Source organism: Lagenorhynchus albirostris, chromosome 20 (assembly GCF_949774975.1).
Source record: "Lagenorhynchus albirostris chromosome 20, mLagAlb1.1, whole genome shotgun sequence".
In the NCBI taxonomy this organism is placed as follows: Eukaryota; Metazoa; Chordata; class Mammalia; order Artiodactyla; family Delphinidae; genus Lagenorhynchus; species Lagenorhynchus albirostris.
The window spans coordinates 29708624-29718738 of record NC_083114.1 but is presented as its reverse complement, the minus strand read 5'-3'; positions in this window follow the sequence as shown (position 1 = coordinate 29718738).

Genomic DNA, 10115 nt, shown 5'->3' with positions numbered 1-10115 from the left:
GGAGGGCCCAGATACAGCCTGTGCAGAGCCTGGGTTATCAAGCTGCTTCAAGCTAGTCACTGGCCCCTCAGCAATCAAATGAGTGTCATCTAAGGCTGTCCTATCTTAGAAAGTTACTTTGAGGGTGACAGCAGGCAGCAGAAGGGGAAGATCTAAAGGGTGTGGTATTTGTGTGAAAAGAGAAAATTTTGATTGCTAAGATAGTGGTAGGTAAAATCCTGTCAGAGGTGAAAAAATCTAGGAAGTCTTTCAGGGGTGTCCTGGGTAGGGAAATTTGGGGAAGAGGAAAGGGAAAAAGAACTTTTAATTCAGTCTCTGCTATGGGCAAGGCACAGTGCTAGGTGGCATTTTTTTTAATATCAATTTTAATGAGATATATTTCACGTATCATACAATTTACCCATTAAGATGTACAATTCAATGTTTAAATGTGCAATTAAAAATGTACAATTCAATAGTTTCTAGTGTATTCTCAGAGTTGTGCAACCATCACCAGTATCTAATTCCAGAACATTTTCATCACCCCCAAAAGAAACTCCACACCCACTGGCAGTCACATACCCACATCACCATTTTCTCCCAACTTTCACCCTAGGCAACCACTAATCTACTTTGTCTATTCTGGACATTTCATATAAACAGAATTATACATTAAGTGGTCTTCTGTGACTGGCTTTTTTCACTTAGCATAATGTTTTCAAGGTTCATCCATGTTGTAGTATATTTCAGTACTTCACTTCTTTTTATTGCCAGATAATATTCCATGGTATGGATATACATTTTGTTTATCTATTCATCAGTTGATGGACATTTGAGTTGCTCTACTTTTTGGATATTATGAATAATGCTGCTATAAACATTCATATACAAGTTTTTATGTGGACATATGTTTTTCTAGAAAATATACCTGGGAGCGGAAGGGTTGGGTCACATGGTAGCCTATGTTTCACTATGTGGTGAACTGTCATACTGTTTTCGAAAGTGGCTGCACCATTATACATTCCTACCAGTAGTATATGAGGGTGCTAATTTCTCCACATCCTTGCCAATACTTGTCATCTGACTTTTTGATTATAGCCACCCTAGTAGGTGTGAAGTGGTATCTCACAGTTTTCATTTGCATTGCCCTGATGCTAATAATGTTGAGCATCTTCTCAGGTGCTTATTGGCAATTTGTATATCTTTGGAGAAATGTCCATTCAGATCTTTTGTCCATTTTAAATTAGATTTTGTCGTTTTATTATTGATTTGTAAGAGTTCTTTCTATATTCTAGATACAAGTTCCTTTATCAGAGAAATGATTTGGAAACACTTTCTCCTATTCTGTGGGGTTTTTTCACCTTCTTGATGTTGTCCTTGGAAGCACAAGATGTTTTTACTTTTCATGAAGTCCAATTTATATATTTTTTTTCTCTTGTCACTTGAGATTTTGGTGTCAACATCTAAGAAACCATTGCCTAATCCAAGGGCATAAAGATAATTATTTGCTTCTCTCGGTGTTCTGCTGATGTGTGGCAATTTTGGATGAGCTATAAAATAAATATATTTAGTTGAATAATGATTATATCTTTATTCCATAAAACAATACCGACAATTCCAATGAGAATTTAGCTCCCACCATCAGCCATCCATCTACTTAACTGTTCAATTCCAGTATACACATGTAGTGATTTCAGATTTGTTAAAATGAGAAGCAACTTTTTTTTAAGATTTATTTATTTATTTATTTGTGGCTGCATTGGGTCTTAGTTGTGGCATGCAGGCTCTTTGTTGTGGCGCACAGGCTTCTCTCCAGTTGTGGCGCACAGGCTCTAGGGCACGTGGGCTCTGTAGTTCATGGCACACAGCCTCTCTAGTTGAGGCCCAAGAGCTCAGTAGTTGTGGCGCATGGGTTTAGTTGCCCCACGGCATGTGGGATCTTAGTTCCCTGACCAGGGATTGAACCCATGTCCCCTACATTCAAAGGCAGATTCTTTACCACTGGACCACCAGGGAAGTCCCAGAAGCAACTTGTTTTTTATTAACTAGTGTACAGTGCTTATGTACAGGTCCTTTTGCCTTTAGTTTTATAGACTCCACTCATTTTCTTTATTCCCCTACCTGCTTCAGAGAGGTTGCTTCATACATTTGCAATATATTTAGATTCTTTTATCACACTTTGTATTTCATGCTGGGTTCCCCAAACCTCCTGAATGGTAATTAAAACTTGTATACATTAGCACTATTTACAATAGTCAAGATATGGAAACAACCTAAATGTCCATCGACAGATGAATGGACAAAGAAGATGTGGTATATATACACAATGGAATACTACTCAGCCATTAAAAATAATGAAATAATGCCATTTGCAGCAACATGGACATGACTAGAGATTATTATACTAAGTGAAGTAGGTCTGAAAGAGAAAGACAAATACCATGTGATATCACTTATATGTGGAATCTAAAATATGACACAAATGAATGAAACAGAAATAGACTCACAGACATAGAGAAGAGACTTGTGGTTGCCAAGGGGAAGGGAGGTGCAGGAGGGATGGATTGGGAGTTTGGGATGAGCAGATGAGAACTAGTATATACAGAATGGATAAACAACAAGGTCCTGTTGTATAGCACAGGGAACTATATTCAGTATCCTGTGATAAACCATAATGGAAACGAATATGAAAAAGAATATATATGTATAACAATCACTTTGCTGTACAGCCGAAATTAACACAACATTGTAAATCAACTATACTTCAATAAAATTTTTTAAAAACTTGTATGCATTAAACTTTATACTCTTTGTGCTATAAAGTTTTACGGGTTTTAGGTCTTATATTCATAGTATCATACAGAATAGTTTCATCACCCTAAAAAAAGTCCCATTTGTTTCACCTATTCTACTCCCCTCCTCCTGAGCCCCTGACAACCACTAATCTGTTAACCATCTCTATAGTTTTGTCTTTCCCAGAATGTCTTATAATTGGAATATATACAGTATGTAGTCTTTTCAGACTGGCTTCTTTCACTTAGCAACATGCATTTAAGATTCATTCATGTCTTTTTATAACTAATTTCTTTTAATTGTTGAGTAATATTCCATTGTATGGATATACCAACCTCATTTTTTATGTACTTAAATTTCTTTGAACTTGAGTTAAATCTTGCAATACTCCCCAGTATGGAAATGTTTCATTACAAGCTTTACATGATCAATTTTTTCAATGATCTATTTGTTACTTTTTCCCCTGCTAGAGGCACCACACCTGTACTTTTTCATTGGCCAGCTCCAATCTAGACTAGCTGTCTTCTAAAGAAGCTACAGAATTATGCTCTTGGGTCTATCCTTTGACATCATGCTGGAAACTTCCTTTCTCTCTCTCTCTCTATATAAACCTCTTGTTCCCTGCATCCAATGTCTTCCTTTTTCTTGGTTTACTTCTTTCTTCTAGCTCCCCAGCAGCATCCTAAGAAATAGTGAATGGAAGATAACATCACTGAAAATTTTGGCTTCATTCATTGAGCGTTTGGCTCAGTATAGGGTTGAACAATGAAAATAAATTTTCGCTCAGAAAATGTCAAGGGATTTGCTCCATTATTGCTATTGTTGTTGTTTTAGCTTCCAGTGTTGTTACTAAGAAATCTGACGATATTCTGATTTTGGGGGTGGGGGGGAGAGGTTTGTATGTGATCTATTTTTTTTCTTTAGAAGCTCTTAGAATACTTTATCTATGGTATTCTAAATTTTTACAGTGATGTAATTTGGCGAGAGTATTCTTTTTGTTCATGGTGCTGGGCATTTTTGTGGTCTCTATCAATTTGAAGATTCTTATCCTTTAGTTCTGGGAAATATGTCTCTTTGATGATATTCTTCTTACCATTCTGCCTTTTTGGAATGCTCACCAGTAGTTTTTAAACTTCTTGAATTAATCCTCTAATTTTCTTATCCTTTCTCTCCTTATTGTCATCTATTGGTTTTTCTGTTCTAATTTCTGAGAGGTCTTATTTATTTATTTATTTATTTATTTATTTATTTATTTATGTTTTGAGGTCTCCTTGATTTTATCTTTTTACTCCTCTGTTTAGCTTTTTCTTTAATTTTTACGATCATATCTTGAATTTTCAAGAGTACTTCTTTCTTATTCCATGATTACTTTATATATACACCACGTGTACATGTCAGATCTCTTTTTCCTATTTATTCACTTCAGTCTCTCTCTCTTGTTAGATATTTTCTTTAAATGTCTGGCAGCCCTTGACTGGCCATTCATATACAGGAGTAAGGCACTAAAAACTTTTTATTTATTTATTTTTTAAATTTTTGGCTGTGTTGTGTCTTCGTTGCTGCACGCGGGCTTTCTCTAGCTGTGTCGAGCGGGGGCTGCTCTTCGTTGCGGTGCATGGGCTTCTCAGTGTGGTGACTTCCCTTGTTGCAGAGCACGTGCTCTAGGCGTGCAGGCTTCAGTAGTTGTGGCGCAGGGGCTTAGTTGCTCCGTGGCATGTGGGATCTTCCCGGACCAGGGCTTGAACCCATGTCCCCTGCATTGGCAGGCGGATTCTTAACCACTGCGCCACCAGGAAAGCCCCAGCACTAAAAACTTAATTGAAAGCACCATTTATGGGCAGAACTTCACTTTAGGGAGAGCTGGCTACAATTCTTTTGCTTTTGGTCAAATTGAACTTTTCCAGAGAATCTATCTCCTATGTCAGCCTCACCCACCCAGATACCTGGAACCCCTGTTTCTGAGCCTTTCATGGGTTTTGTGAGAATTCAGCTTATTGTTTAGGGTGTCCAGTTTTGCCCTTCTGTAACTCTGCCAATCTGCGAAGTCACCCATGTACTTTCTACTTGCACTTTCTACTTTCCTGTATGATTTAAGGCCTCAGATGTCTTCTAGTTTCGTCAAAGACTGGGTTTGCATTTCTGATTTCTGTACTTGTATTTTTTTTTTTTTTTTTTTTTTTTGCAGTATGCGGGCCTCTCACTGTTGTGGCCTCTTGCATTGCGGAGCACAGGCTCCGGACGCGCAGGCTCAGCGGCCATGGCTCACGGGCCCAGCCGCTCTGTGACATGTGGGATCTTCCTGGACCGGGGCGCGAACCCGTGTCCCCTGCATCGGCAGATGGACTCTCAACCACTGCGCCACCAGGGAAGCCCTGTACTTGTATTTTTTCAGATGAGAATGGGACAGAAATGTCTATACTCTGCTATCTTAAAAAAGAAGTCTTCTAGAATCATGATTTGTTTGAAAAGTTTTGATTCATATTTGTGATTTTAATCTGAAAGTTGAAGAGAATTTGGTTAATTTCCTAAATAGAATTTTATAATTTTCTAAATAGAATTTTACAATTTAAAAAAATATTCATTTATTTATTTGGCTGCACCAGGTCTTTAGTTGCAGCTTGCGGGATCTAGTTCCCTGACCAGGGATCAAGCCTGGGCCCCCTGCATTGGGAGCACAGAGTCTTAACCGCTGGACCACTAGGGAAGTCCCAAATTTTATAATCATTGGGTTGGCTAGTAGTGTTACATTAGGAAAATTTTCTTTATATTAGATTTGCATGATGGCCATGAGCGTTATATACGGGTACCATTCCCAACACGTTTGTACAGTTAGGGCTCTGGGTATAAATGAAGTTAGATGTACTGGTGCCCTGATATAACAAACTATAAAACTTTCTTTTGTGGACAACCACTACGAAACATCTATTACCAGCAGATGGTTTTTTTTGGGGGGGGGTATTTATTTATTTGTTTATTTATTTATTAACATCTTTATTGGAGTATAATTGCTTTACAATGGTGTGTTGGTTTCTGCTGTATAACAAAGTGAATCAGCTATATGTATACATATATCCTCATATTCCCTCCCTCTTGCGTCTCCCTCCCACCCTCCCTATCTCACCCCTCTAGGTGGCCACAAAGCACCGAGCTGATCTCCCTGAGCTATGCAGCTGTTAACCACTAACGATTTTACATTTGGTAGTGTATATATGTCAATTCTACTCTCTTACTTTATCTCAGCTTACCCTTCCCCTTCCCCGTGTTCATCAGCAGATGTTTTTAACCACATGATAATGTCTACAATGGTTGTCTCTGACAAATTGCCAATGGAAGTGATCCAGTTCTTCAGCAGTACTTACTGTGCATGCTCAGTTGCTTATGGTTGGCACACTGGAAGTTGAGCTGCAGGAGATGGGGGATTAGAATAATCAATCAAAACCAAGGCATCAAAATGACAGTATCAAATACCTTGAGTACTGAATACTCAAGCACTGATGTATGTTTACTGAACAAACTCTGTGTGCCTGTGCTACAGGCTGAAAAATAAAAAGAAATCATGACATCTTTCCTCATGGAGGTTTCAATTCACTTAAAGGAATCACATTATACACATGAGTAACAATGATCAAATAAGTCAGAAGATAGGAGTGTGGCAAGGTCCATCTTCCTGACACTTTGCTGTGTGTAGTGCTGGTAAGATTTGGAGTTGCCAGTGTCCAGTCCCCAGCCTCTTGGGTGTTGAGAAGCAATTGCAGCAGTGGCAGAAAGCACAATTCAGTGACGAGGCAATTGTGGTAGTGGCCACTGCAGCTCCGTGATCCCTGAATAGCATTTTAGGCGGTGTGCCAAGACTTTTTTTTTTTTTTTTTTGGCTTAACTGTTCAGGTTCTGACCCCCTGATCTCCACTTTCCTGATTGTGGCAGAGGAAGCAGCATTCTTGAGAGGTCAGTTCTGCAATGTTCAGGGAGTCACACCTAGAGGTACGCCTTGAGCCCACTCCTCCATTTCTTCCAACAATTTTGTAAGTACCTAACTTCCTGTATTTAATCCCTTTCTGCTTAAAACACCTGGAGTGTTTCTGTTTCCTGCATTGAACCCTGACTAATGTAGAACTAATATTAAGAATTCAAAGTGTTTGATAGAATCAGATATATTAAATGTGTACTTCAAATGTTTAATAAAATTTGATGAACTACTTATATAATATGCTAAATGTTTGAGGATTTAATCTATTAAATGTAGGTATTAATTGAATATTAATCATAGAATAAGTAAAAATAATGGATCTTACCCTTATACAACGTATGATTAGATTAATAATTATCAAGATTTTTAAGTTTAAGAAAAACTAGAGTTTAAAACTTAAGCATTTTAATATACAGTCATCCTTCAGTATCTGCAGGGGATTGTTTCCAGGATTCCCTGTGGATACCAAAATCTGTGGATGCTCAATTCCTTATATAAAATGGCATAGTATTTGCATATAATCTAAACACATCCTCCCATATACTTTAATCATCTCTGGATTGCTTATGTCAACAAAAAATTAATCAATAGTCAATCTAAGAGAGAAATGGAAAAATTTATTCAAGCCACCTGAGGATTATAACCTGGGAGACAGTCTTTCTGAAAGCTCTGAGGACTGTTCCTCCTGTTGGAGGTCAAGGCACAGTTACATAAGTTTTTGAGACAAAGGGTTGTACGTCAAAGTAACATATTGATAGTTTGCATAGTCCAACAAGGTGAGTAGTGGGTTATTGTGACACCTTACAGGATTGAGACAGGAACGTTATCTCCTAAGTAGTTACCTTGAGGGCACCAGGAGGAAATTGCTTTTTTTTGGTGAGTAGGCATCTTCTAAGGGGATCTAGTTAATGTATAATGAAGATGCACAATGCATACTAAAGGGGAGTGGGATAGTGGCTCAAACAGGCAGAGAGAGAATTTTATGTTTAATTTTTCTTGTAATTTTTCTTGCCTTAAAATAATCTTATTCCATCACTTATAATACCTAAAACAATGTAAATACTATGTAAATAGTTGTAAATCCAATGTAAATGCTACGTAACTAGTTGTTAGCATACAGCAAATTCAAGTTTTGCTTTTTGAAACTCTCTGGGAATTTTTTTTTCAAGTATTTTCAATCCGCTGTTGGTTGAATGCGCAGATATGGAACCTGCAGATACAGAAGGCCAGCTGAATTGAATATCAATTAAAACATAAGTAAGTATAATAGTATCCCCCCCAATGGAAGTTTCCCCTTAGTAAAAAACACAATGGACAGTTAACACTCTATCTCCAGTCCCTCAGACAGAATCTAGCACTGGAGAGTGTTCAATGAAATTTGTTAAGTGAATGAATGAGCAACAATACCATGAAACAGATTTTATCATCACAATTTTAATGATAAAGAAAGTGAGGTTCAGATAAGCTTACCACTAGGCCAGTAGCCCCTAAAATTGGGTGTATTCACCCAGGTGGTATGTGATACAATACTATACATTTTAAAATCAAATATCTTATTATGTGCACGATTGTGTAGAAGTCACATACACAATACATTAAAATGTACATATATGACGGGCTTGTGCTCAAAAATGTTTTATTCATGGTGTGAGTGGTCAGGAAAGTTTGTAGGCTACTGGGGTAGACCGAGGACAAATTGTCCTCGGCAGGGTCACGTGGCTTTATGTTTGTACCTGTGGCATAGTGAGAGTGCTCGAGAAACGTTCTGAATGAGAATGAAAACACAATTAGATGAATCACTGAATAAAAGATGCCCCAGGTAATACAACTAGTAAGTAGAGGTGTCAGGATTCAAATTCAGATCTCTTTAGCTCCAAAGTCTGTACTTTTCTAAGAACAGGCTCCTGCTCAGCACACCAGATTAGCAAGGGGGAACCTGAGATGTATTTCCAACTAGTTGGTTAAAAAAATAACACATGGGGCTTCCCTGGTGGCGCAGTGGTTGAGAGTCCGCCTACCGATGCAGGGGACACGGGTTCGTGCCCCGGTCTGGGAGGATCCCGCATGCCGTGGAGCGGCTGGGCCCGTGAGCCATGGCCGCTGAGCCTGCGCGTCCGGAGCCTGTGCTCCACAACGGGAGAGGCCACAACAGCGAAAGGCCCGTGTACCGCAAAAAAAAAAAAAAAAAAAAAAAAAGAACACATAGATAAACCCCGAGCAACAAAAAAAAGCATTACATTGATCAGGAAGTTTTTAATCATCCAGTCAGCTTTTCCACAAGGGAGACATCCTTCAGAAACATAGAAAGACAAACGAGCTGCATCACATTTCCAATAGCTACATGTTTGGATAGCACTAGAGGCTGCATTCTGTGTGGCCAGGGGCACTTTTGTTTCTCTATGTGATACATGGAGAGGATGTCTCATCTCCTTTTCAGCATAGGTCATATCTTCCGTTTCAAAAACAAAAACAAACAAAATCAATTTAGGCAAGACCTCCTCCAACCTTCTTTTCTACTAAGCTGTCTATCCACAACATCAAATTAGTCAAAAGACAGACTCACTTGAGTTTCACTTCTTTCTTCTTCCAAAGAGGAGTAAAGTGGACCGATATCTGAGCCAAAAACATTGAAAATCCAAGCACATAGGTGTTTTACAGCCTGAATAAGAACGACTATTAATTATTGAAAACCTGTGTGCAGAGCACTCTACCACTAGTTGATTTCCACATGTTATTTCATTTTATCTTCACAACAACCCCAGAAGTATTATTATTATCCCCCATTTTATAGATGAAGAAACAGAGTCTTAAGCAGGTTAAGGGAGTTATGCAAGATCACACAGGTAGTAAATGGTATAGGAGATTTAAACAAAAACCCATCTTGTTCAAAGCACATCTTTCCACCATACCCATACCAGATTTCCGGATTCCAGAATAAGATACACAGAGAAGTGCCTCTGCCTACCCCTAGCTGCCAAGAAGTAACATAAGCAAGAAGTAAACCTTGGCTATTTTGCTAAGCCACTGAGATATGGGGGATTGTTTTATTATTGAAGCATTACCCAACAGAAGTTTGTTGGTATAGGTGTCTTTAAATACAGTGTCGTAAACTTTGAAAACCACTTTAATAACATGGTACAGTGCAAATCATGCTTAGTGAGAGTCTCTATTACTTTATACCATCCCCGAACAAGTACTTACTTTTACTTAAGACAAAGACTCAAAAGTGCTTGAAGCTCTGCAGGGAAGACCATGAGTTGGTCGGGGCATGGCTTTGGCATTCAAATAGTTGCATACAAATTGGTGCATAAACGTCTAAAGAAATATATTCTTTTTTGTTGTTCTTTTTTTAAATTGAGAAAATCTTTTAAATCTC